Source organism: Nipponia nippon, unplaced genomic scaffold (genome assembly GCF_047370975.1).
Source record: "Nipponia nippon isolate SJK-2023a ecotype South Korea unplaced genomic scaffold, ASM4737097v1 scaffold_10, whole genome shotgun sequence".
NCBI lineage: Eukaryota > Metazoa > Chordata > Aves > Pelecaniformes > Threskiornithidae > Nipponia > Nipponia nippon.
Window position 1 is genome coordinate 36,906,732 of NW_028262291.1, and position 14,052 is coordinate 36,920,783.

Consider the following 14,052-nt stretch of genomic DNA (forward strand, 5'->3'; position numbering starts at 1 on the left):
TTGATCATCTCCATTCATCACATGCTGGTTTGCTTCATGGGATTGTTTAGCCTGGAGAAGAGGAGGCTGAAGGGAGACCTTATTGCTCTCTACAACTACCTGAAAGGAGGTTGTAGCGAGGTGGGGGTCGGCCTCTTCTCTCTAGTAACGAGTGATAGAACAAGAGGAAACGGCCTCAAGCTGTGCCAGGGGAGGTTTAGGTTAGATATTAGGAAAAACTTCTTCACCGAGAGGGTAGTCAGGCACTGGAACAGGCTACCCAGGGAAGTGGTTGAGTCTCCATCCCTGGAGGTATTTAAAGAACGGATAGATACGGTGCTTGAAGACATGGTATAGATGGACTTGGCAGTGATTGATAGGTTGACGGTTGGACTCGATGATCTTAAGCATCTTTTCCAACCTTGACGATTCTATGATTCTACGATTCTATGATTTTGCTAACCTAGGATTCTTTTGGGGGAAACTCAACCAGCAGCTCTACTCCAATAGCACCCCAGGCAGGCTCCACATCAGGGGTGTGGGCTGCACCACCACAGGCTCCCTGGTGAACACAGTGGTTTTTCCTTTCAGAGAGCCTCCAACCATTTGTGTGACAAAGACATTTGGTCCAGTAACCAGACAAAATGCCATCTGATGTAAATTCCTTGAAACACATGTAATGGAGATGGGAAGGGCCTCAGCACCAACAGTACCAATCTACTGATTAACTGCTATTGAGCCAAGTTGGCTGCTAATGTAGAAACAGTCTGCTCCAGATCTAAGGGAAATTCCCAGGAATTCATGCAAACTCCACTGAAGTCCTTCCTTGGGTTAAGTGATACTGTGTTAAACCCAAGATATTTCACATGAAACAAACCAGCTTTTGCTGATCAACTCTATTCCCAAAGGAGTCAAATCAATATAATGCATTTTGGATTGCATCCCTATCCCTTTAAGTTCAGCACAGACTTTTTTTATGCCTTATGATTTTAAATATCACTTTTAAAATACATTTTAGGTAGTACTATTTTATACTGTTTTCACCTACTTATCTATCTGTTGTAAATACACGTTTAGGTGATAACTGGTAAAGATTCAAACATACGTTTATCCAGATTGGATTTCAACTTCTCTCTCAGTTGCTAACACCTTTTTACTAGTGACCTCTTCCAGCAGATGTCATTATGTTGTAAGCAGCAAACAGAAAGCAGGCAAAGCCTGTATTGCCAAACAGGAGCACCAGAAAATGTTTAGTGCTCTTACTAATTGAATGTGTGCGTATGGAGGAAGTTGCATAGTAAACAAAAACATTGTGTAATCTCTTATTTTTCACACCCTTTCTCCAAATATATTCAAACCACATTTTCAAACCTTGCAAGAACATGAAGAATCTCAAAATGCAAAACTACCTCTACATTAAAAGTGTGTGTTTGAGTTCCCATTAGGTATCTCATTATTTCCTTATGTTATCCATATGGATAATATTATTATATATATTATTACATAATATATAAAAAGTATATATTATTGTACACATAATATATATTAATTATATATTATATATTATATATTTATTATATATTATATATTATATATTATATATTATATATTATACAACATATTACACATTACCTATTATATATTATATATTTTATATTATTATATATTATATATTATTATATAATATATATTATTATATATTATGCAATATTATAAGTAATATTGTCTGCAGTATTACTAAAATTTGACACTGCTGAGATGGAGCACAGCTTATGCCTTCTACTAAACAAAAAACTATTAAACTTTTTCAAACAGAGAGACAATATATCCCAAATTTCAGGACTATGGGAATTAGATTCAGATAGAACAGCAAGCTTGACAAATTCTGTTATTTCTGAAGTATGCTAGGATACTCATCAAGTGCAAATAGTGTGGGCCATATTGCCAGGCGCTGTAGCACCTGAAAACCAATGGCCTGAGTTCTCATGCATTCAATGTGTGAGGTTGTTCCAAGCCACAGACATGTCCTGATTTAGGAATGGAAATTATTTATCCTGGGTCATGTGTAAATTTTCCTGCCTCTCTGTTAATAGATCTCAAAGATGACTATATGCTTTCTATAATACTCAAGCACACACTGAGCATCCACAATTGCCAAACAAATCCCAGAATATTAAAGTATCCCAAATCAGGACTAATGCACTTTGACACATAAGTATCTCAACTACAGTGGTACAACTGTGGTGTGAGCAGATGAGCTGTCTTTCACAGTGGAGGCAGGAACATCTAGGAGAGGAGCAACATTAACATGAGGAAAGGGGAAACACTACAGTCATCCTAAATTAAGCCATTGCAGCTTGTGAATATACAGCCAGACAGTGCCTAACCATTACTAGCAGTTGTTGTATAGTAGTAGCACTCTTGGATGCCAGGCAGAGATTAGGATCCCCATGGTCAAAGTGTACAAAAAGAGAACCTGGAGGGAGCTGCGGTCCAAGTGAGTAGCTGCTGTGCCAAATACTGATTTTGCAGAATGCCACAGGCTTCCCTCACAGCAGTTGTCGGCTCTCCAAACCCCAGAATAAAGAGGGTTATTACAGTCACTTAAAGAATTACAAAGAATTTCTCCATGCCACAGGCACATACAACACTCTTCGTGTATCATAGCACAATCTATGGAAGTACAAACACCATTTTCTCCAGTACTCTTGAACACATTATTGTAATGATCAGAAAATTCATTTTATCCTCAGAAGGTAAGTTCTGTGATTTTAAGAATATACAGTATTCTGTGATCCCCTTCTCCAGTGAAAAATGGAGTACACCATTAATTATGTGCCCTTGTCTAATGATGGCCTTTTTGTTTCCTTATGCTCTATTTTGGAGACATGTTGGCTTTTAATGCCAGCAGGATATATATATGTCAGCACCTTTTTTATATTCTTATTGTAAAATATCAAAAAGCCTTAAAAGAGCTATATCTACACACTTAATTGCAGTGATGTTCAATCTGTCCTAGAAGTGCCCCTGGGAATCACCTGAACATCAAACACTAATGCATAGTAGGGGCTGAGCTGAGCAAGAGATAAGTAACACAACAGAAGGAAGAATGTGGATTCTACTCTTGACTTTCACCATCTGTGACGTGATACCTGAATCTCATCACTACTTGTCCTTTCCCATGTGAAGATAAACATGTTAGCTTAAACCACACTTCGTGATTCAGCAATGGTTTAAAGTAACCTGCCTGGCTTCTGCTGAAACAGCCTAGCAGTGCTCATGTAAGCAGACAGCATGGCTCAGATTGACTGTGATACCTAACAGCTGAGGAAGCGAAAGAGCAAATTCCTGAAAGTTCCTCCCAGTTATAAATGAACTAGATCTAGATAAAGAGATTAAACATGAAAATACAGGCTATACACAAATGAGGAGGTGCAGGGACAGAACCAGCATGTGCTAACACACCTGGTGATAATGCAGTAACGCCATATTGGTCAGCACAGTGCTTGGACTGAAGAACAGATCTTGGCTGACGAAGACACAGCCACGCAATCTCTAATCACTATTTACAACACTTTTTTTTTCAGTTTTTGTAAGATGCAGGAGGATGATGCATCGTATCATCGTTCCCCACTCCTTTTACCAAAAACCTGTTATCAGACATACTCTGTAAGTAGAGAATAAAAAAGCTTTTCATAAGCAGATGACTCTTCTGGTGTTAAGGTAAAAATGTGGAAGTGTTAGATCTCTTTCTCTATGAGAAGGGAAGGTTGGAAACAATTACTAATATAATGACTCAACTGAAATCACGTTATATCCAAACACCTAGCAGTTTTCAGAGCAGAAAATACTATCAGATAAAGATTACTATAATTCACCAGAGGTTTGGAAACGTTTTCTTATGAAAAGGAAATTGTTTATATGCAATTAAGATCTTCAGACACATGAGCAGAGCTGTAAATTTTGTTCCAGAAGGTCAGCAACACCATGAATTCAATTAATCCTCTCAAACTATTCCTACCTTATTAGAAAGCTATTCTTAACAATGAGGAAAGTGTGATACCATCAGAGTCAGTGATAGAAAATATTAGCTTTCTGGTGAGTTTTCTTCATTGTTTCTATAGAATATAAAAAATATCTGCAATTTTTTTCTGCTGCCTTGAAATTATTGCTCTCAAGTCCTTTCTTCCACTTCCAGTTTAAGCTAAAGTATACATTTTAAAGTACTTACACTTACGAGTATTAAATTTCACTAAAATGCATCTGTCCAGTCTTTTCCCTTTTCTTGCAGCTTGCTTTCAAGGTATGGCTTTAGACTTGCTTTATCACTAGCACAGGAAAATGACTAACAGAATATGCATTAACTCACTTAACCTTAGGTGACTGAATTTACTGTACTCGTACTGAAACTGTACTGGAGTGTTTTCAGCTTTGAGCTCCTTGGGTTGCTTGCTGCTAGTGTGCATATTTCACCCATGCACCTTGAACATTCTTCCTCCACTAAGAGAAACCACGCACCACACTTCATAGCCAGCAAATAAAGGACTACTCAGAATAACATAATTGTAATTTCACAGTGTAGATTTTAAGTCTCATTTGAAATGGAGGCAGTGCACACTTAATACTCCCAGAGTTATAACACAATGTCTCTCAAAAAATCCTCCACTCTTTTAATTTTTAGCTGGCATGCATTAGTAAATAAGTCAGAATGCTTGTGCCTTTTCTTCACTGAGACGCATACAAAATGCATACTCTGCCTGCCAATATTGTAAAGTGATTTTCATTGTGTGTTTTATGGAACTGTTAGATATGTTGGATGAAATCATGGTCTCCTTTGAAGTTAAGGAGAGCATTACTGTTGACTTAATGAGACCAAGATTTCTTTTATGTTCAAAGTTAGGCAATGTTTTTCACTTTCTTTTTTATTAAAACATACCTCAGAAAGTTAAAAAGTAAATCAGTACTTTCAGTGTTGTATCCACAACATCTAAAAGCCTAAAAACGTCAGTAATTCAAAAATCCCCATAAATGGCTCTGAAAGCCAGACACAAAGTTAGACAGAATTTGTATGAAGTCAGAAATATATTAAACAAAGTGCTTATTGGCACCAAGTCTGAGTTGGATCAACAAACCCTTATAAAAAAGTTCTACAGAATTTATTTAAAATTACAATCTATCTTTTTATAACCTGCTTACCCCCATGAAATAAGAAATCAAACAGGATTTGTGATAAAAAATTATGCCAAAGGATTAAAAAAAGAAATGGACAAAAAAGTCTAGTTCTTTACTGAAGACTATCAGCTTTTAGATTAATTTCTAAGGAAGTCAATTCAATGTCTGTAGGCTCCTACTGGCTGCATCTCTGTTATTTATTCTGTATGGCATTTCCATAAGGTATATGAGATCATATATATGAGCTATAAGAAATATCCCACACTGAGTTATAGCTGTTGAGAACTAGAATTTATAAATACCTCACATATAAGGGTAGCATTTTCGAAGAAATTACTTTACATTTCAGGATACTTTAGTGGGTCTTTGTGCTATGAACATGTTCGGAGGTCATTCTTCAACAGCTGTTTTCTTGAACGGAAGCTGAAAAGCATTTCTTTAAGTATAAGTTTATCTATTTTTAAGAGATAGGAGTATGTGGACACCAGCAGTTCAGACGCAGATCCTAAAGAAACATCGATTAAGCATTTTTTGATGGAAAACCAGGATTAAGTAGGTTAATGTCCTTTACATTTCTTATTGTGTTTTAGTATCTGGAAGACAAGGTCATGGCTGATGTTAAAATAATTACACAGGGCTGGAAGATGGTAGAACAAATATTTGACTCTTCAATACAATGGTTTTCCTCATTATTAAATGGGTATTACAAAAGCATGTAGAAATCTAGCAATCTGATGCTCGGTAAGAAAAATCTACAATAGCTAATCTGAGAGCCATGAATGCTTAAAATGTCTACTGACATCTAGCAAACACATCACCATAGTAAAATTGACAACTTTCAGGACGCCTTGGCCAATTTTTTCTCCAGAGGCAGACTTTCCTGAGCGGATGGCTGCCTATAACCAGCCGATAACCAGTCATTACTAGGATGGAGACTTTGTGCTTGAGCGCTTTTGGAGCTCTTTCTGTCAGATATTCCATGTTCAAAGGATCAACCAGTATTCTCAGTTCAGATTAATTTTAGATAAAAGATAATAAACAAGGAACGTCTCCAAGAAAGAGGAAAAATGTGAGTCTAAATCCCTCAAGTCTCCATCTCGTATTGCCTCAGAGCATTAAAGACAGAAAAATATTTAAGTTCTTGTGTTACCCAAAAATCAAAATGCTAAAAGGTTGAGATTACATTATATTAAAAATACACACAAAAAAGAATTTAAAATGTTAATTAAACATGCACCAAACACAGACACTCAGCCTTTGCTCTTACTTTACATCACATCACTTTCCCCCATTTTTAATGTGTTTTTTCTATTTACACTGTGAATTACACAGAACAGAAATGCAGAAATGCTCACCTATATATGTGTAATGTATAATGAAGACACATCTCACTTGCAGAAAGAGAATTAAATGGAATCCTACACCCAGCTCAGAGCTACAGCTGATGACTTTAGAGTTGCTGCTATGGATAAGCAAAAAAAGGAGCGATGGACTTCTTCAGCCTTCTTTCCACATACGTTTTGGCACTCAGGGTTAATGCCTACTCACAATGATCTCTACTACAGGGTTTCCAATATATGGTCACTTCATTGAGTTAAAGAATTCTACTTAATTTCTTTTTGGACCTTGCAAACCAATACACGTTTACTTCCTTTTTTCTTTTCCTTCTCCTTCCCTGAAACCAAGTCTTTCCAGTTTAATTTTTTTGAGTCATCTCACGAATTTTGTTTCCATATTTAAAAGAAGAATTGAACATTTTTGACAGTTTGTTTTCTTAAACAAGTATCTGTGAGAACCCTGGAGCCATGTACTGTATTATAGGTAACCAGAATAATAACGTAATGACTTCCAAACAGCATTCAAGTTGCTTTACTTATTCTAATAACAAAGAACAAAAGATTTTTAAAAGCAGGATGTGTCTGACATTATCAAGGTCCCTTACATGGAGTTACAGAGAATGGGAATAGGTACAATCAATTTATCATGAAAGAATCTCTCTCTGCAGTATACAGAGTATGGAGAATTTCTTCAGTATGCAGCAGTATAATGAAGCAGTGAGAGACAGAGATTATGCTTTCAGTTTTATTCATATTATGCATAAGAATTCAGAATTCGTTCTTTGGAGGATAAGCATCCTAAATCACCTGTAAAACATTTGCCTTATCTTTCAACATTAAAGCAGTAGTAGAAGTACTGCTGAGTTCTAAGAAAAAATTAACAAGCTTAGGAAATCAGTTTAACGTGCTGCAAGTCTTCCAGTGAAATGTTAACTTTTTATACACAGAAGTGCTTGTGAGCACTTAGGCCTAGAAAAGCAAACCCCCCTCCCCCTCCTTACACCAAATTTTTTTTTTTATTTTTTTGAACTGAGTAGAAAATATGTAGAAGAAAATGCAACTATATATACTTCTGACAGCTCAAATGATACATAAATATAAGGGCTGACAAGGGTTGGTTTGTCATTGTAGTTCACTTCGATCAACTCTACATGGTTCTGTAGGACAATGAAATTCAATGCACTTATAATTTCCAAAAAAGTGAGCTCAGATTCTTTTAAAAGCATTTCTATGTGAAAACGGATCATTTACATGCCAAAAGCACTTTTAATGTGACATATTTAGCACATGTATTATTGAGAACGAAAGCTGCTTGAACTTAGTGAATTTTAAAGTCTATAAAATGGCACCCTGCTGAGCAGAAAGGTAGCTGTTCAGTGAATTTCCCAGTTATGTGATTATTTTGAATAATAGACTTGTACATAACTTTTTACGAAATTAAAGGTATGACATTTGCTTTAGTTCAGTCCTGTAAATTGCACTTTAGAACATAAAGAATGGGCTGATGTATGAATTTGTTGTTCCTCCAAGCAATTTTGATGATTTTTTAAAGAACAGTTTTATGTTTCATCTATTGAGTAACACATCAAACAGTTATCTTAGTAGACTTAATGAGCATTCATGTATAACTTAACACATATGAGGAACAGTCAGGAACCTCAAAAATAGAAGTACTGTGTATTACCTTGGTTGTCTGGGACTCACCCAGACCCTGATGCAAGATGATGACTAGTTTGATGAAAAGTCCTAACACTTATGAAGCTTAATTAAGAGAAGCATCTGGAAGTATAGAGACATAACTAATTCATTTAATTTGGCTCAGGTTCTCTTTGACTTGATTAAATATACCATATACTTCACTGATGGAATTATGCAGTGCTACCTGCTCCCAGACAAAGAGGAATCAGCAGGAGAATAAGCCGTACCCTGGATTTTGTTTTTTTTTTTTTTGCTATCAGGAACCACATAAAGCACTTGAAAATATAAAATACACAACAGAAAGCCTTCATGTGTGATCCATATATAAATAGGCATTTTTTTTTTCCAATTAGGCTTTGGACAAAGGGCAAAGGGCAAAGGTTGCAAGTTTTGCACACGAGTTACCTTCAGTTGAAAAACACTCTCCATAACAATGGTGCTGTATCTGCTCGCATTGCTGTCATGTTGGCCACTGATAAGAACTCACCTGGCACCAATGAGCTACGTTACTTTTATCACCAGAGTCCAAAAAGGTTCATCATGAATAGGTAGTAGGCCATGATAGCATGGCCCCAGTTAAAGCTAAAGAGTGAACAGACCGTTTGCAGTTAAGCGTAGACTTAAGCACTTTATGGCATTTGGGTCTATGAAACAGAATTCAGAGGATGAAATGAGCACTTGGGAAAGATATTCAAGACACTTTCTGAGTGTAACTTGTTTGTTCACACTATGTATATAGCAATCCATAAACAAGGTGCTTGCAAAGAGTACAAGATAATCCTTTCTTTCAGGGATCACTGTTCTTTTAACCTAAACACCAATACCAAACAAACACACACCATAAATTGACTCTACTTGGAGAGATGAAGGCAGAGAGCAAGTCTCTTATGATTTGTAAAAACCCTTGCCCTCAATATCAGAAAACCTCCTCTACCAACACAAACATTGTGCAAATATTTCTAGCACTTTTAAACAACTCGTGAGCTAGGAAAAAGAACAGTAAGACTATCCTGAAAAAGAACATGCATATAGTCATGTCCCCCCACCCCTTCTTTTATTAAACAGGTTGCTTTCAGAAAATATATTGAGAGGTATAAGATCAAAATGACAACATTTGGTATTACGTATGACATGTGATGCTTAACTTGATCACTTCCTGCTCTTCTAGGTTTCATTCCCTTATGGATGGGACTGAGGAATTATATTTTCCTTTGACTTCAAATCTGATATAAAACCAGAATGCTATGACAAACACAACAGAAAACTAGAAATGAAGATTCAGGGGCCAAATGAACCCAGTGGTTTATCACAAAGGGAATGAAACTCTCTGCTAGGTATGGAAACTGCCTAACACTTTCAGGGAATTCAGGGCTCCTGATGATAGACTGCAGTCTGTTAGTTAATGTGCCCCTGGAAAGGGCAAAGGGCTTAAACAGTGGATGGGATAGGTCACTTCCTGAATATGTATCCACAGGAGTGTAGGTGCTTTGCCAAATGTATGTGTATTTTCCCTTAGTTCATAGCCCAGAATGATGCATTACAAATTAAATAACACAAATACCTTAATTACAAAAAATCTGGCTTCCTTGACTTATTTTCCAAAGTGTCATTTAAAAACAAAATGAGTAGATTTTCAAAATGTAGTAAATGTGGCAGTCAAACAAAAGTAAGAGCTTCAAACTGTTCCCTGCTCACTTCTGAAATGTAATGTTTTGAAGGCTTGCTCAGATCACTCCCTATGCTTCATATCCTGTAGTAATCCAACAGTTACTAATCTAGACAAATGTATGTTAGTGAGGGGGAAAAAAGGTTGCTTTTAGCAGACATGCGGCAAGGTTTTAATTTGTAGCTGATAATTTGCTACTGGAAGCTTACCCTGATTAGTCTTCTTATGGCACTAACAGTTTTTGAGGTAGTGTGAATTACCTACTGTGTATGTTTTTACCACCCATTCAGGGATGAAAATGAGTTACAACCTAGGCCTCAATTAAAGCTTGAAATAAGAAAACCTAAAACTTCTTTTATGTCCTCACTTCTAAAGAATAGAATTAGTTGCTTCTGATATTATTGGAATTGTAATTCACACTCCTGGAAATCCAGCAATGGATCTTTCAACCCTTTTCAATGAAGCACATTTCAGCTGTTACCCAATTATGCTGCCTTTGCTCCAAGTCAAATCATCATCCAACAGCTGAGAATTGAAACAGACTCCATTTGTGAAAATGAATGGTGTATTTATCTGGTAATGCAGAATGTTTTTAAGTGTTACTCTAGCTGTCGTGTAGAAATTAGGATGTTATTGCTTGTTCTATTAATTCTCATTTCTGGGAAACTGATTTGTAGGTTGATTTCATCATAGCGATATGGTAGGCTTTTCTATCAACATTATATGCAAACCATGCCATAGGCATTACAATGAGCAATGTATTGCCCATAATCTAAGCATCTGGCTTAAAATAACGAACTCATCATAGGAATCATTATTTCTCTAAAGGGGAATCCATATTACCCTTTTTCTACACTGATGCTTAATAGTCCACTAATCTTAACCGATCACCTTCCCACAGAATGATGGAAACTGTATGGAACTAATAAATACAAATAACAGAAAATAATATTCTCCTTACCTACGTTTCCCCATTTCCCCTTAACAATGTGCAAATAAAATATTGTTAAGCTATTGTTTGGGACATATTGTAATAAATAGCCAGATACAAAGCATCCTTCACTACTACCCAGCAACCTAATATGGCAATTTTCTCAGTTTGCCATAATAGCATGGAATCTTATTTTAGGTTTCATTAATAATATTCTTAAGGAAGGGAAAAGTAAGAGAAATTATAATGGTAAATATCATTATTTTATTCTGTCACTATTCACAGGTTCCCATAGATGAAGTGAGACAGTGTAACAATAAAAAATAACACAACTGGTAGGTGTGCAGGATAGCAGCTAGGAAACAGGACATTCTTCAATAAAAGAAAAAAAAAAGTGACAATCAAGGGTGCAGGAGTCATGGGGAACATTCTGGCATACCAAAAATACAACATACTTATTTAGCTGGCTACCCTGTGAAACAAAGTGCGGTCACTGCTTCTTAGCTAACGTCAGCCACTCTAGTGAGATTAAAGGTAGCTGAAGAGGTCTATCTGTAGTGAAATCAGTTCTCCTACCACTTCTGTAAATATACTGTTAAGAGTGAGGGAAGAGAAGCAACATGCAAGCAAAGCAAAGCTACTGCATTGATGAGTGACAATTGTCAACTTCTGTGCTTTGTTAAGGTGGTTTTTTCCCCTACAATAATTTTAAAGAACCCTACACAGATTACAGAGAAACCTATTGGGTTTAATCCCTGTTAAATTAAATAAGTCTTTCCCAAGCAGAAAAACTGTCCAATATAGATTTTTCTCTCTCCTCTATGTACATTATCATTTCTGCTTATTCTTCTCTGGGTTTGTGGTAAATGGACTTATTTAGACTTCCTTTGTCTTTTACCCCTTGTTACATAGCAAGTTTTGTCATGCAGTTACTTTCAAGTTCTTTTTTTTATTGTAAAAGTGACATTCAGAATAATGAACTTTTAAACTAATTTCATTTTATCATACAAAGGGCTGTTAAAACTTGTGTATGCCCTCTGAGGTCAGTACATCTGATTTGTGCAACTTGAGTTTGACTTTAAGAAAGCTTACCAGGTGCAAGCAGTTCTTCCAAAATGTTTCAATTCTATGGGAATTTTGTCCTAGATTCATCAGACCTCACTTTGGGCATCTAATTTAGGTGCACACATGTCCTGTGTTTCCTCTAGCAGCTAGCCATCACTCTGTGGAGACTCTGCCTCTCTCCCTCAACTGAAAGCAATGATGCTTCCAGCATGGAGGGAACCTCCATGAATTGCTCAATGCTGGGAATAAATTTACACCTTTTCTGTTTGTTTTTCAAAGTTGAGGTCATAGCATTGTAGCCACCAAGCTTCTCCAAGAGGGTATGGTGTTAAAAAATCCCAGCTAGCTAGTAAGAATGCTGCCTTTGCTCATTGCTACAGAAATACTACAATAACACATCGTTGCTAGTCATCATGTGACATAGCTACCTTATGAAATTCTCTAGACCAGAAAGCATTAAAGGGGTGTAAAAATGAGACTTGGGTTGAACTGTTCACTGGGTATAATCAGTGCAACACAGATCTTTATACTAGCCCTAAAAAGGAAGCTGGTTTCTGCTGCCCACTTTCTCATCTCTAGCTATATTTAATTTAAATGAATATCTGATTACAGATTATTTGCAATATATTAATTTTGACTCTTTGCAGTATATTCTTCAGTGTGACTGGTCATTCAAGTCATCTTCTTTTTTCTGCAACTCCTTTTGATGACTCAAATGTTTTTGGACATAAGAGTAGCAAGTTATGAACAGTGAACACCCAACAACAGGTACACTTGTTCATACCTGCATTTTCCCCATACAAATGCAGTTATTCATTACATTCTCTCCTGTTCTGTGTTTCCTGTTGTACTGTATTCACCACAGTAGTCCCTGAATGTGTATTAAGTGGTCTCTTCTACTGTGTATTAAGATACATGACTAATATTTGTTCCATGTTTGTTTTACACTGCTTACAAGTGAAGAAAACAAAGTATTTTTTTAAGCACTGGTGTTTTGCAATTTTTTCCATTTCCCAAAAATTGCAAATAAGAGGCTCTAGTACAAGTGAATTTAACAATTCCATAAGTTTTAGACTTTAATTACATCTTCAGTCATATTCAATAGTCAGCCAGTTCTAATAAAAATATAAAAATAATGATGATGTATATACATTCCAACAGCAACAAAATTTGGAAGGTGCAAAAATCATTTTCTATTATACAAGTAGACCTTTCCTTTTTCTGTTAGGGTATAGGTAGATTTGTTTCTATAGACTTGGAAATAGAAAGAGTTGGAGAATATACTACATCTGAAAGGAAAGAACCTGTTTCTTGTATTAAAAAAGATATCCCCTGGTTTGATTAAAAGTATAGATCTGCTTGAGAAGAAATCACTACTAGAATGAAGAACATTATAGAATATTTCTTTTAGAAAGTCCTATTAATAGAAAACCAGAATGCCTCAGCTCATGATGCCCATTCGCAAGACCATACGGAATGCACCTGCACCACATACCTTACACCGCACACTCAAGAGATTAAGTGTCAGGCTAAGTCTATAATTTTTTCTAAGTACTACACATTGGGTCCTGCCACACATAAACTTGGTAAGTACAATAATAAGCAACTATCTTGTGCAACACAAAATCCAGTTTGTACAGTGCTTTGAAACATCAAGACATTTCAAGGTAATTTACCAGAGATATACAATAATTGAATAATACAGTCTGCAGCTCCAAGCTAATGACGGTAAGCAAAGGGAAAACAAGTGAGTCTTCTCTACTATCAAGGTAGGGAATCTTTCTGTTCCTTAATCTTTTCCTCTCCTGGGGCTGTCAATTGCGCAAAATGGCTTGAAATTATGGATTTTTTTCTCATGGACTACAATTTGCTCAGGGACTATTCAAGTAAACAAAGTCATTCAATTTATGATCTGGTTGCCTCTTTCCCTACTATATTTACAATGCATTTTCTGTAATTGTTACAATATTGATCAAGGAGTGTTTTGTAAATATCCTATAGAGTGGTGGTGTGGTCTATGTGTGGAAAAAGTCAGATGATGTCACTCCACATTTATTTTACACACAAAAAGATCTGCACAACATTTTTACTTTGATCAAATCATGCTTTTGATCCATTTTGCCTATTCTGCAAAGAAACCAACAAAGCCTACAACCTAACAAACACCACAAGCTAAATAAAACTGGAGTTGTGGCTCCATTGAA